Source organism: Podarcis cretensis, assembly GCF_951804945.1.
Source record: "Podarcis cretensis genome assembly, chromosome: 2".
NCBI lineage: Eukaryota > Metazoa > Chordata > Lepidosauria > Squamata > Lacertidae > Podarcis > Podarcis cretensis.
Genome location: NC_137171.1, coordinates 29110493 through 29134198, shown reverse-complemented (window position 1 = coordinate 29134198; position 23706 = coordinate 29110493). Strand labels below are relative to the sequence as shown.

At 42.5% G+C, this 23706-nt stretch overlaps 1 protein-coding gene across 3 annotated transcripts in view; it reads right to left on the bottom strand.

Moving 5' to 3' along the window:
• Positions 1 to 23706, bottom strand: part of AATK (apoptosis associated tyrosine kinase) — an 87299-nt gene that overhangs the window by 46398 nt on the left and 17195 nt on the right. The gene's annotated exons all lie outside the window — the stretch shown is intronic.

Sequence of the window (23706 nt, the reverse complement as noted above, 5' to 3'; positions counted from 1 at the left end):
CATTCTACCAACCAATGCGGGACGCGGGTGGCGCTGTGGGTTAAACCACAGAGCCTAGGACTTGCCGATCAGAAGGCCGGCAGTTCGAATCCCCGCAACGGGGTGAGCTCCCGTTGCTCGGTCCCTGCTCCTGCCAACCTAGCAGTTTGAAAGCACGTCAAATGCAAGTAGATAAATAGGCGGGAAGGTAAACGGCGTTTCCGTGCGCTGCTCTGGTTCGCCAGAAGCAGCTTAGTCATGCTAGCCACATGACCCGGAAGCTGTATGCCGGCTCCCTCGGCCAGTAAAGCGAGATGAGCGCTGCAACCCCGGAGTTGGTCACGACTGGACCTAATGGTCAGGGGTCCCTTTACCCTTTACCTTTTTACCAACCAATGCACAAGGAAAAGAAGTTTACTGTATTTTTAAAAGTATATTTCTAGTTCACTGACTATCAAAATTGAAGGAAGGAAAAGAAGTTAAGGAAGGAGTAGGAGGGGCGAATGTATAAGGCATCTCTCCATGAGACCCAACAATACCATAAATTAAACAAATGGAAAAGTTTAAATATATGATTCAAGGAGCTTAGGAGTTCATGGTTTATTTGCTGTGTGAGAAAATGGTTTATGGAAGGCTAAATATGAAGCTACACTATGGGACAGGGCTCAATTCCAAGGTTCCAATGGTGTGGTAATATGAGGTTGTTAAAAACCATCAAATCAGCACCATGGACAAGGTTAGATTGTGACTTCAAGCAGACTGGGGACCAAACCAGATGATTTGTGGAAGAGCACAGCCTGGCTTGCCTCTCTCCCCCCCCCTCCCACCCCCATCCTGCTTCACCAAAGCAGCAGTGCCCCAAAATTAGGTCAGCAGGGCTCTTTGCCTTCCTCAGGAAAACAAACATGTGCCCATGTGTTTTCAGCAAGGGGCAAATAGGTGCACAAGGATAACTCCCTTCTCCAGAATCATGGTCTCTTAATCTAGTCTGTGCGACCTCTCTGCCACTTTGAAGAAGGAAAGAGAAAAACCAGAAGGAGGACCATTCACAGATCTCCTGTGTCTTGTCTAGTTGGACCCGAGGTATAAAGTTCATAATTCATGCTGTCTATATTAGCTTCTTCTCCTCCCCAAAGCCAGCAGAACAAGGACATATTATGCAAAACAGTAAACACTGAACAATAAATTATGTAAAATAAAAGAAATCCTGCTTATTTCACATAATTTATACATGTTACAGAATTCAGCTTTTCTTGGCAGGGAATTTGGATGGTCTGGGCACAGATTTCTAAGGGTTTAAAAAACAAACAAAGCCAGGTATATATATAGCCTGGACTACATAGCTTAGGAAGGGGTGCTGTGGAATCCCTTTACAGGGAACTATTACGAATATAGATACTGTAGGTAGAATTCCCATCCTCCATGTAAGCAATGGACATCATCATCATCATCATTATTATTATTATTATTATTATTATTATTATTATTATTATTTTAATTGTTCTTAGCCACGTAGCTCAAGACTCTCCACTCACATCACTGCTTAGAGACTTTAAAATTGTAAGTGGTTTATAAATGCTTTTAAATAAATAAATAGCAGAGAGAGAGAGAGAGAGAGAGAGAGAGAGAGAGAGAGCGCTGCCTACAGCGAAAGCAGCAGAAAGATTTGGCTAAAGCTTCACTCTAAGAAGAGATGAAATATGTTCTATTGTATTGTTTGTAAGAGATGTATCGTGCTTCTTTTGTCTCTCTTTCTTTTCCTTTTTCAAGCTTTTGTTGTGCGTATAAGTGTTGGTTTTAAACCAATAAAAATTAATTTAAAATAAGAAATATCCTTTCATGTCCTCAGCAGTGGACATAGCAAGAAAAAAACCTTGTTGTAAGGAATATGAAGAGAAGCTGCCCAGCTGAGCCAATTAAAAACATTCCGCCCCTCATATTCCAAATGGAAAAAAAATGTTGTTTTTTCTCTTTCTTAAGTATTTCATGAAATCCAACAATAATGCTGCTTTTCTACATTAGAAGCGCATGCACCTGCACACAAAACCCCCATCTCTTCAACTGGCAATGAACAAAGCGAGAAAGGTGAACTTCAAAACAACAGTGAACAGTATTAGTACTGGAAGGTGAGGATACAGTATAAGCCAGAACTCTGTCAATTATTGCTAACAAGCTAAGTTCTCATTTGTATAATGTGAGGGGTGAGGGATGCCATAAGATCAACAAGAGAATTGCGAACGGGTGAGCCTTGATGCAAAGGGTGCCTGCTCCTCTCATGGTGTCTCAACAGCCACTTCAGCTTCAGAAGGCTACAGGAAGAATAAGAGGAGCACGGCAGAGCTGTAATTCCATGGCCCAGTGTTAAGCGCAGCTGTGCCTCCTGCACATTCCAAAGCATCTACAGAACATTGCTGTGCTGTGCATGGAAGAAAAGGCCTCCTCCTTCCAGCACGAGAGGCAGGCGACATACGGTGGTACCTCGGGTTACAGACGCTTCAGGTTACAGACTCTGCTAACCCAGAAATAGTACCTTGGGTTAAGAACTTTGCTTCAGGGTGAGAACAGAAATCGTGCTCCGGCAGCGCAGTGGCAGCAGGAGGCCCCATTAGCTAAAGTGGTCTTCAGGTTAAGAACAGTTTCAGGTTAAGAACGGACCTCCAGAACGAATTAAGTACTTAACCCGAGGTACCACTGTATATGCTCAGAAAGCAAAAAGCTGCATAGCAGCAGAAGGCCAGAGTAACCAAATGGCAGAAGCTTGGGGTTGTTCTGTCCAAGAGACATGCAACACAGGTCTCAAGTTTCCTCCTTTGCTCCACTCCATATTATTGTCATGAAACCTAGAATCACCTCTGAGACAAAAAAAAATAAAAATACAGCAGACACATTATTATTCAGAAGTGTAGACCGTCAGAAGCCATTTGCTGCTGGGAAACTGAAGCTGGGAGCAATAGGAGGCCCAGGCTGCGTGTTACATTCGCCATAGGAATGTATCCTTAGGGACTGCTGGAGCTCATCACACAGGGGGCCATTTTGCCTGCGCAAAGAGACCACAAGAGGCACACTAGGCATGATGGTGTACATATAGCTACTGCGATCACTTCCACTTCCCCATCAGTAACATCTGGCAAAACATTATCTTGCACCAGAGGTTTTTGACATTCCCCCTGGCCTACTCCATGTCACCAGGGAGGGGGGATGCAAAATGCTGTGATGTCACAATGTCAGGTAAATTCTATGACACAATACAGAAGGGAATTGTCGATGGCATTACTGGCAGCAGCCACCACATCTAGCTTGGTTTTTATTTAAGTCAACTTGCTTAAATTATTAAGAATCCTTGGAATTCAGAGTAAAAATAGGGGAACAAAATGATACTACTACTACTACTACTACTACTACAACGTATGCACTGTACAGTACATTTGAGAGGATATCCAAAACACAGTGAATGTGAACAACAACAACAACAACAACAACAATGCATATATGACACAACTCTCGTTTCATATATCAGTTCTCTCAATTCAACATGCATAGAATAGGCTTTTTAATTCCATTAGCCTTAGGCAAATTTTAGTTTGTACAGTACTACTGTGACTCCAAAGATCCCTCGTTACTCAAATGTTTAAAGATAATCAATATTCCTCAGTACCGCACAGTGTTGTATGCCCCATAGGCATTCCAGGATACGCATTCCTGCAAAAAATACAAGCTAGCTTGCCTAGAGCCAGAGGGAACCATGCTCCTAATTAATATTGATGATTTTCCTTGATTACATTCCTAGAAACACAGTTGAAGTCTTCTACTCAGTGAATTAAAGGGTTAATCGTGCCTAAACCAGTATCATGTTTATTTGTGTTTGGTGAATATTTTAAAAAATAAGCATTAGGAGATTTTGACATAGAGCCAGAGAATGGAAAAGGACTCAAATGTCACCAACCCTGTGACTGCAGGACTTAATCTATTGCAAATGTTATCTGACAGCCAAAATAAATAATTTTTTGAAATATAGGAACACTTTGTTCCTATCCTAGCCCCCTTATATATGCAGGACCACAACATTCATGCTGTAATGGCAAGATGGTACTCCAAACCAACAGAGACTAAGGCTGGATAGATAAAGCTCCCTAGAACATACTGGGTCTGACTCCTAAACAGACATGCACAGATATGTATCCGAATACTTAAATGCTCTGGTTTTTAAAATCATATTTGCTCTTCTACTTTTAAGGAGGCTGTGAGCCTTTAATATAACTAGGAAAGAATAACCCTACTGGATCAGCCCAAAGATTCATCTAGCCCAGCATCTGCATCCAAAACTGACCAGCCAAATGCTGGCATGAATGCAGCTGAATCCTATTTACCAGTGAGTTGCTCCATCAAGGCAAAATCTTTTTGCAGCTCTTCACAATCTGCTTGGGCTTTTACGTTCTGCCATCCTTTTCAAGACTTCAGATGACTATTACGTTGGAGCAGAAAATATTAGGATGTTGTGGGCATCCATGCCTGTCCTTGCCCCCAATATTCCTGCATGTGACCCTCCACTCCAACCTCCTCAAACTGAGAAGAAAGGCCTGAAGGAAGGATGACCCAAAGCACTTAGAAGCCTCCATATGATCTGGAATCTGGTTAAGGCTGGATGGTCAGGGTGCAGCAGCCTGATATAAGAGGACCTCAAGGATAGTGAGTAGATGAATACACCAGCAATATCCACTCCCTAATTTTTGCTGGCCTGCTCCATGCCCCTTAAAATGTTGGAGGTGTCATAATGTGTAAAGTAATATTTTCTTTGTGGGAAGCTATCTTAATAATGATTAAGGGAAATGATGATTTTTTAAAAATAAAAATAAAATAGAAGGATATTTTATGCATTCCCCATGAAGGTGTCTCTAGCTTTACAGGAATTCAGAGGAAGCAAGTGCCTCTATTGGTTGGTGGATGCTTTCAAGAATCATCAACAAGAGTCCCTTGACCCCAAGTCAGTCTTTGCAGTGAACCCCACATCTACACCCCATTTACAATAGTCATGCAACTAAGTCATCGAGTGCAGTGGTTTCCAAACTTCCAGTCCATCCTGTTCATCTTCTGGGCAGACCACCAAGTTCCAAGGAAGATGGATCAGCCATTGTGCCTACTGTTCTTCACAAACTCATGGTAGACCACTAGAGTGAAGCGTGCCAACCACCATTGGCCTGGTTAACCACAGTTTGGGGACCCCTGGTTCAATGGTATGATATTGGACTGCTTTCGACTTCCCCAGCCTAGCGGATTCATATCCAAAATCACAAGTTTCAGATGCCTCAACCCTTATTTTCTACAGCTCTCCAAGACAACTTCAATGTAAGAAATTAAGGCCACTGCTTAGCATACTGGCATCAAAGCTCAGAAATCCAGCACCAGGGTGACATTTCCAGCCACATGTTCAGACCCGTACATGTTCTCTCTCTAAAACGAACACAGCCACATAAATATCTTAATTCCTATGGAGGCGAGGAGCCAAAATTTGTGTGCATTTCCCAGAATAGTAATTTTACACCTCAGAAGGCAACCACTATGTTCAAATGAAGGGAACAAAGGCTGCCAGGGGAAAAAAGAGAGAGATTGGATCTTTCATTTGTTCATACTGATTGGCAGCTGAGACTCTACCTAGTCTCTCTCTCTCTCTCTCTCTCTCTCTCTCTCTCTCTCTCTCTCTCCCTCTCTCTCTCTCTCTCTCTCTCACACACACACACACACATTCTTCCACTTTCCATAACCAACAAGTCTACAGAAGATACCTATAAGAGATTAACTTTTATACTGTGTGTGGCTTGTTTTTTTAAAAAATTCTTTTTTTAGCTCAGTGATTTCCTAACACAATCTGATAGCGTTTTATGGTTGTTTTCTGTTTATATGGTGAAAACTAACTGAACAGGAAAATTATGTGACTCTAAGAATGTATTATATCCCTGTTAATTTCCTCACCCTCCACAAAAAATTATTTAAAATATTTATATCTCCTCTTTTAACAGCAAAGTAATTTACAAGGGAGTTTCCAATGACTCAAACAAACAAAAAGCCACAATCAATATCAGTAAGAACTCCAATAAAATACAAACTACAAAAATCCATAAAATTAATAAGACAGTAGAAACACAGCATAAACAATGAAGACAATAAAATTTCAAGGCAACTCTAAAGTCAACATCGATGTTCATTAAAAGCCTGTGCAAATAAAATCATTTTGATCTAGAGACTAAAACTTGAGAGAGTTGTTTTTTTTTTGTAATCTTTAAATGGCTAATAAATATTATTTTAAAGAGAGAGTAGGCGCTATCTCTGCTAAGGATGCTCCACCAAATGAATGTCATTTTATACCCAACTGACATTTTACAGCTAACTAGAGATGCTCCCATCCACTTCCTTCAGTAAAGTCCCCAAAATTAAATCTAATTTATGTATATAGGAGATATAATTCTGGGGACTTTACACACACACACACACACACACACACACACACTTTTTTATTAGTATTTTATTTTTTAAAAAAATACACAACTAATAAAAAGGGGTTAAGTATAAACAGGTTGCTACATCAGGTGTTTAGAAGGGGGGGGGGTACATAGGGAAAAGCTCATTCAGATTCTATCCCATTGAGTATAATTCCTGTCCAAAACTATTTCTGAGCAGTAGGTGGACATTTATATCTTACGTATTTATATCCTACATTTGAGCAGCTATTTCAAATTTTTCTATAGATAGGGCTTTGGTATCCCATAGTGAGCTTTCTACATACAGAGCCGGGGGGGGGGGGGAGCGTGTAGCACAGCCCCATCTAGGGATGGAACCCTAGCAGTTATAAACCCAACAACAATTCACAATTATGTATATCACACGATCACATCACAATCAAGAGTCCTTTGACAACTGTCCTTCTGCACTTCAGAATGAAGATCTGCTAGCCAATGAAGTGGGACTTGGGCAAAGCAGAAAACTGGGTTCAGTACCATCAGAGACTCAAGTTGCCTATCCCCCATTACTGGGTTGGTGTCATACCAGCTGAGAATTTCTGAAAAATGAGGTCCTGGTTTTAACTTCAGTTCTGAAAGGGTCTGTCCATAGAATTAATTATCACATGATACCCAACCTCTGATGTCATTTTCGTTTGTTCACACACCCCACAAAAAGAGAATCAACAACCCTTGAGAAGTTCAGAGGTAAGAGTCAAATTGGTCAGAAAGTGAGACTGCACTCTAAATGCACTGGGATTCACCATATCTACAGAAAAGGTAAAGGTAAAGGGATCCCTGACCATTAGGTCCAGTCGTGGCTGACTCTGGGGTTGCGGCGCTCATCTCGCTTTATTGGCCAAGGGAGCCGGCATACAGCTTCCAGCATGACTAAGCTGCTTCTGGCGAACCAGAGCAGCACACGGAAACACCGCTTACCTTCCTGCTGGAATGGTACCTATTTATCTACTTGCACATTGACGTGCTTTCGAACTGCTAGGTTGGCAGGAGCAGGGACCAAGCAACAGGAGCTCACTCCGTCGCCGTGATTCAAACCGCCGACCTTCTGATCGGCAAGCCCTAGACTCTGTGGTTTAACCCACAGCGCCACCCGTGTCCCTACATAGGGACACGGGTTATTCTGTAGATGGTTATCTACAGAATAACCATCACTAAATCCCAAAGTAAGCCAAAGTAAGATGCTGCTGTTACTGACTGAAATAAACTCCCATCTAGCACTGGATCATGCCAGCAGGGATAATGGACCATCACTGGCAGACTCAGCCTGGTCATACCTGCCACATGAAAGGCTTCAAGCACTAAATTTAGAAGGGGGGGGGAACACCCAGAATCTGTAAGGTATTGAGTTGCAGAATTGGCAAAGGATAACTAGAGCCTAACACTTGTCACTGGAATACGAGGGGTAGCAGGATTTGTCACGTCACACTTCTACTCAACATTCTGGAATACCATCCCATAAGTTTGATGTTGTTTAAGTTTTATATATTTTGGAGGAGGGAACCATTTGTTTACAGAGCCTCTTTCTGATACTTAGGAAGGCTATCCTGTTCAGTAGCTGACTATGTTGTCTTCAACCAACAGATTTTTCTATGAAGTATTTGTTATTTTCTGGTATTTCCTATGATATTTGTAAGCTGCTTAGCAAATACTTTTTTTAAGAAAACCTAAGCAATTTGCTAGTATAATATATTTTTAAAAAATCAGAAAACAGCAAAAGGATTTTTATAAACTATTTGCTGATTTTTATTTATAGCCTCTTTACTTGCAAGCTACTTAAAAGCTTTCCCCCTGAAAGTAAGTATTTAAGCCGTATACAAGTTTATTTATTTATTCAGATAAACAAACATTCCCCTATCCTCCTCTGTCACCCAGCACTATACTCTTGTATTAAAGCTGCAGGAGATTCGAGCCTGTCTGATGCTTAGTGAGCATCGCCAATGCACGTTATATATTCCAAGCAGCTTCCGTAGTAGGTCCTGTTTGAGGAAGACAGGCCTGCTTGTGGGAGAAGGGGTTATTAGAAGTTAATTACACACCTCGTAAGTGACTCACACAGCTCAGTGCACAACAGAGCACTTGTCTCCTGCTTGCCCACATGCGCCAGAGCTGCTGCCATCGGGTCTGTCACTAAATTGTTGCATTTAAGAAAGGAAAGGAGGCTGTCTCTTAGCTGTCATCAAGCTGAAGAGTGCAGTACTAACGAGCTGCCGTGGCAGAAATCACACCGAGATGAATTTTCCAATTTTCCTATTGTACTGCTGCCTCACATACCACTTGATCTCATCCATCCACCATGAAGGACCATGTGTGCGTGTTATTATGCTCTCATGTGTATCATTGACTGAAACCCTCATTCCCTAACACACACACACACACACACACAGAGAGAGAGAGAGAGAGAGAGAGAGAGAGAGAGAGATTGCCACAACGGTTGTTGTTCTGGAGGGATGTTTAACATTCTTCTCAACTAACCATGAATTCCATCTGGCCTCTGAAGTCACAGTTGAAATGCCATGAAGACTGATGGCCCTTGGCTGAATTTTTCTCCCTTACTCCTTTGCATTTGTCAGTATAGTATTTTTATATGATAAAAGAAAATATGTTAAAGATGGTATATAGATGGTATCTAACACTTACGAAGCTTGCCAAGATGTATTAAAAAAAAGGTCAAAACTATGCTGGAAATGTTCAAAACTGGAAGGATCTTTGATACACATGTGGTGGCTTTGCAAAAGGGCAAAAAGATACTGGGAGATGATATACAAGGAACTTAAGAAAATGTTTAAACTCACATTTCCCAGGAAACTGTAAGCATTTTTAATTGGCTATTACAGGGGGGGAGTTGCCAAAGGAAGCTCATAATCTGTTTCCATACGCAACAGCAGCCATGAGAATAGTTTACGCAAAAAAATGGAAAGAAGAGGTCATCCCAACAAAAGATCAATGGCTGTGCAAGTTGATAGAATTCGCAGAGCTTGAGGCTATGACAGCAAAAATAAGCAACTTCTATGAGAGGAAAACAAAGGGCAAGTGGGAATATCTTAGTGAATATTTTAAAATATATGGCATTAAAAAACTACTTTGCAAGTGGGGATGAATTTCTGAAGAACAATAAACAAAGAAAGATGGAAATGATAGGAGATAGGTAGGGTGTTTACTGAGTTTCAGCTAAATCTTGAAGGCCTAGAATGCCAGTAAGGGATAAGTTGGGAAGTCCGTATGGGAATAATGTAAGATGAAAAAAATTGTATGAAGTGTAAAGTGTAAATGGAAAACTGTATAAACAATAAATAAATAAATGAAAAGTATTTTCTATTGTTGCATGACAGAATCAGTGTGCAAAGTGCTTTATGGTCCTCATCCAGTTTTATATCAAGTACTGTTACATAAGGTAGGATATTATTAACCCTATTTTTCAGTACAGAAATGAAGGATCATGGCACAGCCAGGATAAGCAGTAAGTCCACTCCTGGTGAGTAAGAATGGCAACCCAGAAGCAAGTTCAGCAACAGGCATGGTCCCCTGACAGAAATAGCCGCCATCTCCAGAAAATGAAACTATTTTCTCCCTCTCTAATCACTACCTCATTTGGTCCATTTATTGTTAAGCCTTGTTGTTTGCCATTCTGGCAGGAAGTCCTTTACTCTTCTTGTTGGGACATAAGGGGAACTGCCATTGTCCTGGCAGATAACTTTTCTTCTGAGCTGGATTAGGAACTCAAATGGTCTAATGAGTTGACTCAAGGACACTAGTTATGAAAAGGAACTTCTGGTTATTGTGATATGTATTTGGAAGGCGAGAATACTTCTTCTTGTTGTTGTTGTTTAAATTTGTATACTGCCCTTCATCCATAGATCTCAAGGCAGTTCATGACATACTTATTTCCATGACAGTTTTATATCAACAATTAATTGAAGGGAAGTTATTGCTGCTTTCCACATAACCAAAACAAGCAAGCACTGGAATATGTTTACTATGAATGCTTTTTCGGGGGGGGGGGGGGATAACATCTTTCCATCAAATGCAGCCAATGCGCACCAGCACTGGGATAAGATTGTGGGCCAAAAATAATTAGGGCCAGAGTCAACAAACAAGTCCTGTTAGCAAATACTTCCACTAGCACAACAGGGCTTTCCCTTCCTCTTCCCCCCATAAATTAAAATTGGCTTGGGAACTGTGTGGAATCAGGAGAACCCACAGAAGAGCACATGGGGAAAGGAGAAGGGGGAGAGGGATGATCATTCCCCCCTGGCAAGCCGAAATGCTTGCACTGATGGAACAATTACCATAATGCTTTATTGCATTCCTTCCTTAAAACTGCCAATTTCACCTCACTTTGGCTTTGATGCTAGGAGGGGCTTCCTATAGTTTCAAGTCCAAGACCTCCGCAGCAAAAGGAAAGCATCACAGAAGAGAAAATAAGGGGATGGGGGCAGCACAGGTGTGGGGGACCTCAGGTCCCTCCCCATTTGACTCACAAGGCCATCTCAGTCAAGCCACACTCACCTGGCCTTCTACCTGACATGAGGTATGGAGCAGCTCTTAAAGACCTGGCTCAGCCAAAAGGGGTCCAGCTGAACACTGGGTTTTGCAAAGCCCTGTGTACAGCATTTTGAAAAGTCTATATTGTGGAGAGCTTTGTAAAGTGCTATAAGGCTTGTACAGGGACGGGGGAAAGGAAAAGGAAAAGGACATCTAATGTCAAATGAGAGCATACAAAGCAGCCCATGTTCATAAAATCCCCTATAAACAACTAGGGGTGGGGGAGGAATATGCAGAAGCCAGATTCCAAAGCGGATTCACCCAATATGATCTGGATGGATCATGACCCAGCTGGGATTCTGAGGAGCGCTTTACAAGGAATCCAAGGGGTGCAGTGCTGCTTCTGTCTGATAACGAGTGTCCCCCCCCTTTTCCTTTTAAAAAGCTCCAAAACAAGAACCCCCATGTGGAGCAGCTAATACACGGTGCTCTTTTGCCACTGTACACTTTGAACACGGTAGAGCAAATATCCCTGGGAGCAATGGGACTTGATGACATTTCCTCACTCTCAGAGGGAACTGTACGGGGAAAAAATGACGTGGCTGCTCTCATTTAAAAAGCAGCTATTAGCTGAGAAGGGGAAAACATTCACAAGCAACCATATCCTGTTCTTTCACCAGCATTGCGGCTCTCATCCAAATTCCCCACCCCCATGGCTGATTTTTGGACAAGAGAAACAATAACAACAGGTGTTCCAATACAGGATGTCACATCTACTTTGGCCCTAAGTGTGACCTGTGTATTGGCATGCTGAATCTTGACCCAGCCCTAGGAGGGGTTATGGAGGTTTTGGGGGCAATATTGCACTAAAGCTAATTTCTGCAAGCTACACCAGATTTTACAATCATATTTGCTCCAGGCTAGAATGAAATAGTTTTACATGCACCTTTTTTGGTATTCTTGTGATACAGCACCATTTATATAACTGACGCTTTGATAATAATTTTTTTAAAAAAAACCCAACTCTGGAAAGTGCCTAACTAGGAGAAGGATTAGACTCTGATTAATTTGTGCTTTCATCTCGAAGCCTAAGCTGGCTGCAGAACACAGATGCAAAGCAAAAACGTAGCCATAATCTGAGGAGTTCAAATGAATTTGTTTTAATGAGCCACAGACAAGAACGTGAGAGCAGTGACAACATTTTAAACGCAGATTCACTTTCGGTGTGCTAAACAGGAACTGATCTGCTCCATGTGAGTGTTTCTCAACTAAAAAACAAAAACAAACAAGATGCAGAAAGTAGGGTACAGAGGTGTAGGGCCAAACTTTGCATTTAACATGCAGATTTTTAAACGTGCAGCTAGCATCAGCTGGAAGGCTAATAATGATTACACGGCAATAGCAAGCTTAAGAGGGGAAACAGAATCTCTTCTTCCCCTTCTGCATCCTGAGGGAAATCTCTCATCTGAAGCTGCTATTTGCATTGGGACAATGTCCCCCACAGATGCCAATCACAATAATGATTAAGCTACCTGGCTGATACTTTCTGCAATATAGATAGATGGGTGGATGGGTGGATGGGTGGATGGATGGATAGATTAACAATTTTTGTTTTACAAAATGTAACAACTTTTCTAAATCACTCACCCACTCCCCACAAGTGCATAGCCTGTTAGTCAAGGAAAAGTATGGGTCAATAATTAATGTCAAATCAGGAAAACAAAGAGTAAATCAGAAAGACTCCACTGTACTGTATTGTAGTGGGTCTTCAGACCTTTGTGCTCTATGTATCACTCAGCAAAGAGCTCTAGAAATGGAAACACACTTCTTTATGCAAGTTGCTCAATGGGACTTTCTTGTGATCTGGCAGCTAGAGAAGATCCTGCATTCAATCCTCAGCTCCTGGTGTGGTTTAGGATTTCTGGTGTTGGGAGGGATTATTCTACAGTATTAGTGTGGCGCTGTGGGTTAAACCACAGAGCCTAGGACTTGCCAAGCAGAAGGCCGGCAGTTCGAGTCCGAGTGACGGCGTGAGCTCCCGTTGCTCAGTCCCTGCTCCTGCCAACCTAGCAGTTCAAAAGCACGTCAAAGTGCAAATAGATAAATAGGTACTGCTCCGGCGGGAAGGTAAATGGCGTTTTCGTGTGCAGCTCTGGTTCGCCAGAAGCGGCTTAGTCATGCTGGCCACATGACCCGGAAGCTGTACGCCGGCTCCCTCGGCCAATAAAGTGAGATGAGCGCTGCAACCCCAGAGTCGGTCACAACTGGACCTAACAGTCAGGGGTCCCTTTACTTTTATAATGCCCTTAACAGCTTGATACTAGTTGACTTGCAATACTGCCTCACCTCATGCGTGCCAACTTGACCACTCTGATCTGCAGAATTCTCACTTTTAGAGATGCTACACAATGCTCATTCCACATTTGTAAGAAATAAATATTTTAGTATGGCACTATGAGAATGAGCATTTTGCGTGGTGCTCTCCCCTTGTTGAATGCTCTCCCAAGGGAAGGGCCTCAGGGAGATTCACCACTTCGCCCAGGCCTTGGGCTAATTAAACAAGCTACAGCCTTTTAAACTATTTTTGTTTGTTATTATGCTATATATTTTTGTGGTTTTATATTGTAAACCGCCCTGTGATATTCAGATGAAGGGCGGTACCGAAATTTAATAAATAAAACAAAATAAAAATATCCAGACATGTAGAATATTGACATGTGTTTTAATCTGTTTTTTATCTTATTGTTGATTCTGATTTATTTATTTTTTGGAAGATTTTAAATTGTTGTTTTTAACTCTTTTTTTACTGATAATATCATTGCTTTATTCTTCATGTAAAGTGCTTTGAGGGTTTTTTTGTACAATCAAGCGGTATATAATTTTTAATGAAATAAATAAATACTCACTTTGCTGCTCTAGTGTGGCTGTATGGAACCACTTTTTCAGCCTCTGAGACTGATAAGCCCTTTATTCCAATAATATCACCCATTTCCAGGCATTTGTCTAGAACCAGGTCAATCCTGGTTTCTATTTCCCTTCAAAAAGGCCCTGTGACTTGGCACCTCTCAATGAGGTATGCTAAATCTGCCTGCTGCTACCTGCATCTCCAGCACATGCCTGTGGATTGTATTTTAAAAACGTGAATGTATTTATACAAAGAAACTTAACAGCACATGCAGTCTTGCCCTTAGTTTTAGAAACATTGACTCTTCAGTGCAGGAGCTCTCCAATCTGCCTAAGCAGTTTCTCTAGAGAAGTGTTAGAGCATCCAGAGGAGAGAGAAGCTCTTTGTACATCTCTCGGAGCCAACTTTTACTCCTTATTTGTGAGCAAGAGTGGGCTACCAGATTGCACACTCTAACTCAGGGTACCTGCCAATATCACAGAGCTGAAGCGCACAGGTGTTTTTAAGGATCCACCAAGTCTATGCATACTTTCAGTTTTACCTCAGGTGGCTTTTCAACTAATTGTTTATTTCTTTTCTGTATTGATCAATGGTTTGAGGGCTAGAAAGGCTTTGTGGATAATTATAAACTGTTTGAAGCAGGTATGGTCACAAGTAAGGTAGAAATCATATGGACACTTGCTTGAGAGTAAGCTCCATTGGATTCAGTGGATTTGCGGTGAATGTGCACAGAAGCAGACTACACAATTCATTCTGGGAAACAAAACGTAAAAAAAGGCATATCATAATGAAATATAAAAACGCAGCATCCTGAGGCTGAAACTACTAGGCAACAGTGGGTAAACTTCCTATAATTTCATGGGGCTTAATACTTACACCTTACTTATGAACTGTCTCTACTTTTAACAAGTCAACACTTTTCTCAAACCACTTCTTCTTCATCTTCATTATCACCATCATTTCAACTATATGTGGTAGGAGAGTTTGGGGTTGGTTTTGCGGAGAAGGAAACCAGTCTCAGAGGGCTGTGAATTTGACTGCTGCAGCATGGAAGGGATTCTGAAAGCTTTCCCCATGGGCCATTTTTGTAATGCAAAATTCACCACCACTGCTATACCGATGATATGGGGGGGGGGGGAGAGAGACAGAGGAATCCTGCCTCTTTTTCTCTCATAACCAGGAAGCAGCTGAGTAGCTATAACCACCTACAGCAAAAAGGTTAAATAATAATCTAATCCTAGCATCCTTGGTGGCAATTAAAGCTACAAGGCTAATCCACAAGTGTTAAACACAAGCTACACTTGCAAGGAAACAATCAGGAGTGTCAAGTTCCCAATTGTTCCTTTGCAGCTGAAGGTTTACCTGTCCCACGCCTGACAGTCTCAGGTAAGTGAAAGGTGGGAATGGCCTGGGCAAAATGGCCTTGCAAGCCAATTGGAAGGCCTGATGGGGCTTATGAGGCATGAGGGCTGGCAATCCAGTACTTAATTCGTTCCGGAGGTCCGTACTTAACCTGAAACTGTTCTTAACCTGAAGCACCACTTTAGCTAATGGGGCCTCCTGCTGCTGCCGTGCCGTCAGAGTACGATTTCTGTTCTCATCCTGAAGCAAAGTTCTTAACCTGAAGCACTATTTCTGGGTTCGCAGAGTCTGTAACCTGAAGCGTATGTAACCTGAAGCGTATGTAACCTGAGGTACCACTGTATTTAGTTTAAGCCTAAGTGCTCCTGCAACTTCACTTAGCTGTTACAGCACTTACAACAAGGTTAAGATAAACAAATGAAATAAAAATCTACTTATATCATTTAAGAAGCAAGTATTTCAGCTAGCATAGGCTGTCAACTGTATGCACTGATGGAAAACAGGCGCATCGGGGCAAAGATCTGACATTGCTTCGTTGGAAAAGTGAACTTGCTTATCAAGCGAAGACATCATTTCATGCAGAGTGACATCAGATTACCACGTGAAGCTTATCTTTAGCATGCGTTTGACATTCAGTCTTAACAGTGCACTAATTAATATACAGCCTAAACAAGGGTGCAGGAAGGGTTGAGAATCCCATCGCAGACCTCAATACAGAAAGTGACTGAAACGTTCTGGAATAAAGAGCTGGCTAAAGTTCAAAGGTTGCCACGTCAACAGGTTTATCAAACGTGTCTTTGCCATGCCATATCCCTAGATGCAAAGGAATTTATCTCAGCTTCAAGCTGTTAAATTAAGTTAGGTTCTTCCTCATGGTCACCTGAGAAACCTTCTACATGTCCATGCTGGCATGGGCACACATCATTAAAGGCAACAATAATTTATTGTCTGGTTTTACTCAACACTGAACTAAAAATGTGAGGCAACAGAATAGATAAGAGCCTGGACTATGCTGAACTGACCAGCCTGACAGCAAATTCACAACGAAGGGTCAAACTACACTGCCCAGGAAGTAGAGTTCAGGAATACAAGTATGGGGAAAGTTTTTGTTTGTTTATTTGTCAGGGCGGTGGCCTGCCCTTCATCTCAGATAGGGAGCAGATAGGTGCTCTAGTTAGGAAAGAACTCTGCCAAAAAAGGAGTATGAGACAAGAAATAAGCATAGCAAGGCACATACAGCTGGATCAAATGAACAAGCCATGGTGCATTCTAGGAGATGGCAACCCTCCCTCTTCACATACATCACCAAGCCTGCAGCCAATCCAATATGGCAAAGATTCCTTCCAGTCACCAGGTATGACAACACATTCACACCACACATTTAAAGCACTATTATGCCACTTTAACAATCATGGCTTCCCCCAAAGAATTCTGGGAACTGCAGTTTGTTAAGAGGTGCTGAGCTGCTGTTAGGAGATCCCTATTCCCCTTACTGAGCCATAGTTCCCAGAGTGGTTTAACAATCAATCCCTCTTCACGGAGAACTCTTGGAATTGTCACTGTGTGAGGAGAATAGGGGTCTCTGAACAACTCTCAGCACCCTTAAAAAAAACTCCAGAGTGGCTGGGGAGACCCGGTAGGGTTTAAGTAATAAATTATTAATTAATTATTATTATTAGGAGGGGCCACTAGGGGGCGCATTGGAAGATGGCCGACAATACCATCTCTCCGACCCACATGGGGTAATTAAGAGGCTGTTATGGGAGTAGGCAGCCTCCCTTGTTGCCCCAAGGAAATGGGGAACACTGCCCTTGCCTGCTGTGCCCATAAATCACCCCCTAATTCGAAAGAAGGGGGTGAGGGCCCTAGGCAGAATGCCCCCGTGTGGACCTCGGCTCTCCTGGACGCTGTCTCTGATCGCACACTAGCATGCAGCAATCTGGAATAATTAATTACAAAAGAAGCAAATGCACATATTTCAAGTGAAGAAGGGGAGTGAAGTCTGCTAATTTAAGTGACCTCTGCGAAAGAAGACGACAGGTTGGAGAAACAGGAATATTTTACGATGAAGATACACCAAAGGCTGGGTATGTTGACAACGGGACTGAATGGGGGGGGGGGGGAGAGACCTTTTTTACTTTCCTTCTATGTGATTTACAAGAACCCCTCCTCATTAGAATTGTCGGTTGAACTGACCCAAGCAGGATGATTAAGGTCTGTGTGGAGATAAACTTTAACCAAAAGTATGCTTTATGGAGATTGAGAAGCAATAAGAGCTTTTGGAATGGCGCAGCAATTAATTCGGAGTCCCCATCTTGCCAAAGGATTTATAGCCGGGAGGAAGAGCAGACTTGTTTTTAGACTTCATTCCTGGTGAATCTCCTCAGAGGTTTTGAGAAAGGAGGCAGATTGGTGAAGATTAATGACGCTAAGACTGTTTTGATGTATGGAAGTGATGTTATATGGAAAACATCTGGATATGGCTACTGGATAAAAAAATAATAATATCCACGCAGGATTACAAAATATTCTAACCAGCTTGCGGAGACTATCAGAGGTCACAAAGAGAAAGGAAAAATATATGAAAATAACAACAAGAGATGTGGAAAAACAATAAGAAAGGACTGGATAGTACTGTGAACATCATAAGGTTAGATTTGAGGACATTAAAACAGCAGTAAGAAGCAAGAAGTTGATTGGATCCCCTTCAGAAATTGAAATATGGGTACCCCCAACAAAAATTTGGAATTTATGTACGGTAATTTGGTTTGATTTGATGTGATTGGTTGGTTAATAAAAAATTATTCTTAAAAAAATTATTATTATTAGGAAGCCATGACTGCTGGTATTACTGTTCTTTAAATCTACGGTGTCAATGTTAGCATATCCACAAGAAAGTGTTCTCTGCACAAAGAAAATGATTTAGCACTTCTTTTTACTACACTCACTCTCAGCTATGTAAATATTTTTAAAACACACACACCAAAAATAATGGTTCAGGTTGATTTTATGTGCACCTCATTCGGCTAAGATGCAACAGCAGTTGTTTTATACCATCCAATGGCCCTGTTGGGGCCATTTTAGCAGTAGGATGCATATACACATACACTGTAGATTGATTCCGTGCAGAAACTATCTATTTAAAATGGAGGAATAGAAGGCACACACAATTTTTTTCTAGTTTAGTGTACAAAAGCAGGATGAAGCCAAAAATAAAACCAGTAAGCAAGACGGCACAGCATTATGTTCTACTTTGCCAAGTTTGTCAAGCAGGGAGCTAAAGGAAACTGAGCTGAAAAGAACATAAGGAAACAAAATTCCCGATCTATAGGCAGTTCCATTTGCTTTCCATTTGCCTTATGCTAAAATTAATAGGATTCTGAAACTCTGGGTAGGATTTAAACCTGATGCTCAGTTGACTGTCTAAGAGACATCAGGGCTTTTCTTATCCCTGTCTATGATGTAGCAGTGGCAAGTATGGAAGCCATGGAAACTTCTACTGAAAGTCCCACCACAGCATAACTGATTGTGGGTTAGGCTGGAAGAGACTGATTTTCTGTAAGTGTTTCAACTGGGGTTCAGGCCCAGTTTTGCCACCTTGGTTAGCCTATCAGGAGAGAGGAGGTTGGGAGCATGTTCCTACTGATTTTGGTAGCTTTCAGTAGCATCAACCATGGTATCTTTCTGGGGAGAATGAATTGGGAGTAGGGGGCATTGTTTTGCAGTGGTTTCCACCACTACTTGGAAGATCGGCTTGGGATATGTTGTTTGGCCCCATGAAGCCTGCAATTTTATACACCACTCTAACATCCGTCATGAAATCCACTGAATGGGACCTTCCAGAGTTTTGGAGTGCGCTTTCATTAATATGCTGATGACACACAACTGTTATTTCTCCTTTACAACTCAAGCAGGTGTGGCAGTGGATGTGCTGAATCAGTGTCTGGCCTTGATAATGGATTGGATGAAAACCAACAAACTGAAGCTCAATCCAGGTAAGACAGACACTGTCAGCAGGTGGTTCCCCTCTCAGGATGGATGGAATGCATTGTGTTCTGGGTGGGGTTACTCTCCTTAAAGGAGCCCATGTACAAACTGGGGATACCCTTGGATCCAACACTACAATGGGAAGCAAAGTGGCCTCAGTGGTACTGAGTGGCTTCAGCCCAGTTATGACCCTATCTGGATAGGGATAGCCTAGCTCTGGTAACCTCCAAATCAGACTACTGCAGTGTGTTGTAGACCGTGCAACTTTTGAAGATGGTTTGAAAACTACAGCTGGTGAAGAATTTGTAAGATCGATTGTTAGCTGGGGCAAGAAGGTGTGGACCTCAGTTCTGGTCTTCCTGGCAGCCAATTTGTTTCCAGGCTCAATTCAAAGTGCTCGTTTTGACATTTAAAGCTTTATGCAGCTTGGGACCCCTAAACATTTTTTAAAAACCACTTTCCCCCTTATGAACCTGCCAAGATCCCGAGTTCTTAATCTGAGGCCCTTCTCTGTGTGCCACCTCTGAGGGTGGTCCAGGGGGTCACAATGAGAGGAAAGGTCCTTTCTGTAGTAGCTCCAGCTACAGAATACAGTGGTACCTCGGGTTAAGTACTTAATTCGTTCCAGAGGTCCGTTCTTAACCTGAAACTGTTCTTAACCTGAAGCACCATTTTAACTAATGGGGCCTCCTGCTGCCGCCGTGCTGCCAGAGCACGGTTTCTGTTCTTATCCTGAAGAAAAGTTCTTAACCTGAAGCACTATTTCTGGGTTAGCAGAGTGTGTAACCTGAAGCGTATGTAACCTGAAGCATATGTAACCCGAGGTACCACTGTACTCTCCCCAGCAGAGCCCACTTGAGAACAACCATTTCATCGTTTCACTTCTAGGCAAAGATGTTTCTGTTATCCAGCACCAGCAACTGGATGTTTATATTTTGATTATGTTTTAAATATATTTATGCATTTTTATTTTGGCTGTAAATCGCTTTGAGACTTTTTATAGTGGGGAGAAATATAGACATTTAATAAATGTAAACCTGTGTGGGCTTGAGCAAACTGCTATTCTGTTACCCTCAGCTTCCCTCTGCAATGTGGGGATTTACCTTGCAAGGATATTCACTGAGGAAATAGACTCTCTAGGGCTAGGAGCAGCAAGCGTTCCATTCGTGTTAGGTCCTGGCCCTTTGTATTTGCTACTTTTATCCCAAAGTTGCATAAAGAAATGCTTAAATTGCAAATACTGAAAATATGGAACACTGAATCTTCCTTCTCTTGTGAGAAAAGAACCTTTTATTGATTTTTTTAACAGAGCACTTGCTGAAAACAAGCTAGATGTTTTCCATTTTATAAACGGATATACAGTGGTACCTCGGGTTAAGAACTTAATTCGTTCTGGAGGTCCGTTCTTAACCTGAAACTGTTCTTAACCTGAGGTACCACTTTAGCTAATGGGGCCTCCCGCTGCCGCCGGAGCATGAGTGGTTGAGGAAACCCAGTCCAATGGGTGGGGTAGAAATATCTTTTAAAAAAATTATTATTATTATTACTGTATTATTAGTATTATTATATTTTGTGGCTTAAACTGTGCATCAATTTGGGGGAGAAAAATTGGAGATGGTGCTTCGCCTAATGTTTTCCTCTAGAGTTTTTAAAGAAATGTCAAGAAGATGGAAGAAGCAGCCAGGAAAATGCTTATAACAAAATCTGGTACCATGAAGACATTCACACAAAAAAAGGATCACATGCAAGCAGATGGACGAGAGGTTAAACTAAGAATACAAAGAAGGGCAGCACCACATATTATGATGGCTGTAGGAAACACTGGTGTCACAGACTATGGTTGTTTTTTTTACAGAAAACATGTAAAGAATAGAAGTAATGTATGCATCTCAACACTACTTTATAAAGACAACCAAAGATGTGGTCCTTAACCCCTTCATTTACCAACTGGCATAGATTTCCATTGTTAGGTTTGACTGCAAAATCTCCCACAAGTTTGTCCCAGACCAGTGGACTTGATGAAACTGCTATAGACAGGTTGGCTAACAATCCAGATTTGCTGTCTCCAGACACAAAAATATCAAAAACAAAGGTATGGTGCACTTTGGCAGTACGTCTATCTCAGTTGGGTTAGAGCATGATCCTGATAATGCCAAGGTTGCAGGTTCTGTCCCCATATGGGACAGCTGCATATTCCCACATTGCAGGGTTGAACTAGATAATCCTCAGGGTCCCTTCCAACTCTACAATTCCATGATTCTACTGTTCTATCTGGCTACGTAGCACAGTGTTGGCCTTCTTAGGGGCTAGTGAATCCAAAGGCATCATGTCTTCTCATTCATTTTTCTACCTCCTACATACTGTAGCTGTAACAAATAAATACTTGGATCTATTTCCTATCAGCTTCATATCCAACAGATAACTTAATCAGGAGATCTACACAGCACATTTGGCACAGCTACCGTTCAGGCAATTTGATACCAGATTATCAGTGCTGCTTGGCAAGAGGAAAGAGAGATAATTTTCCAGGGGAAAGGTGCACAGGAAATGTGTGCTGCTCACTTCCATGCCAAAACACCTTCAGTGTAACTCAAAGGCTGTTATTAGAATACTAATAAGAAAGTAAAAGAGAAAAGTTTAGATTTAAATTAAGTGTTTGTTGCTATTTCTGAAAATAATTTTTTTAACTCAAAAACAAGAAGGCAAACAACTGATGCCCATATACATAACACAGAGCTTTGGATTTGGGTAGATTTGTAAGGTCCGGTAAGCAGTGGCGTAGCGTGGGGGGTGCAGGGGGGGCCGGGTGCAACATCTGGGGGGGCGCGCTCGCTGCCTCCGGAGTCGCCGAAGAGCCTCGGGCGCAGGCTGTAGCAGAGCCCCATGTCTCGCGGAAACGACAAGCTGTGCGTGCGTCCAGGCTGAAGGCGTCCGGCAGGCAGCGGCTCTCAGCACTCGCCGCAGAGGGCGTGCCAGGCAGCCCCTCCTCACAGCCCCGCCGCCGCCGCCGCTGCTGCAGCTGCTGGGCCATGTTGCATTTTCCTCGCCTCTCTGCCCTCCTCCTCCGGGCAAGCGGCGTCGTTTGGGCGGCAGCGCCAGCGGCAACTTGCCTCAGATCACCTGACACGGACCCGCCGCCGCCGTGGCTACCTTACTGTAAATACCCCAGCCCAGGCAGCAGCAAGAAGAAGCTGGCAGCGGTGGCAGGTTAGGGGTTAGGGGCGCAAATTACTTGCCTTGCCCCGGGTTAGGGGGCTCAAATTACTTGCCTTGCCCCGGGTGCTGACAACCCACGCTACGCCGCTGCCGGTAAGTGCCCCCCCGCCTTTAAGCTTCAAAATCATGGCATCCAGCCACCTACAGACTAGAATGTCTGCCGCACACTTTGAATACATATACAGCAAGTCCCCTTGGGAGCCAACAGGATTTGATGACATTCAATTGCTCTCCCAGGAAATTGTACTGAAAAAACATGGCTCTACCATAGAAAGGAATCTGCTGGAATGTGGATTCTGAAATGGGCCGTTGATCTAATTTGGTTCATAATCCACCTGGAATGAATCAGATGAGTCTGGTTTGGACTCTGAGTATGGCGGTGTTATGAGAATTATAAGGTCTAAGATATAAAATAAATATACCAAGCAAACACATACATAAATATATAAACTGCATGTCTGAAACAGTACAGGGGAAAAAACGTCCTGAAACCATTTTGTCTCTCCCAAATTGACCTCAAATGTTTCTCTGCAAGGAGGTAGGAAATGGGAAAAACCTCCCCACTGTGTCTTTGGTCACAAATCCTGCCCTAAGGGCACATTTCAGATATGAATAGGGTGAGTGTCTCAAGAATTAAGTATTTATCTGAAGAAGTGTGCATGCACACGAAAGCTCATACCAATAACAGTTGGTCTCTAAGGTGCTACTGGAAGGATTTTTTATTTATTTTGTTTTAAGTATTTATCATCACAAAAGAATAGCCAGGCTGCCCAGGTAAACCCATTAACAGCCAGGTAAACCCATCAACAGGTTTCCTGCCAGACAGGATTCTGTTGTAGACCGCCCCTTCTGCGATGTATGTATGATGTATTGGGGAGTGGTCTTGGGCTCCAGGGTGGGCAATTTCAAATGTCTATATAAGAGCTTGCACACCATTGTTCTGGGTTCCTCCTGCCTCCTGCACGTGGTTGTGAGCACCCTGCTGCAACAGTTAATAAAGATCATGCCTACCAGCTGCCTTGCTTCTCAATATTCTCTGGTTGACCTCTATTATTTTCTCCTGCCGATAGAGAACCTACATAAGGACTCTATACGGGCTCTTGGGTACCCCATAAGGGACAGGGAGCAGTGGCTTCCTCCCCTGTCCATACTTAAGAGAGAGGGTGGGAGGATGTAGCTACATTCAGATGAGGCTCATTGAGATGCTATGTGAACATCAAGGAGCACCAGGGCCTACTAGTGCAAGCAAGGGTGGCCATGACT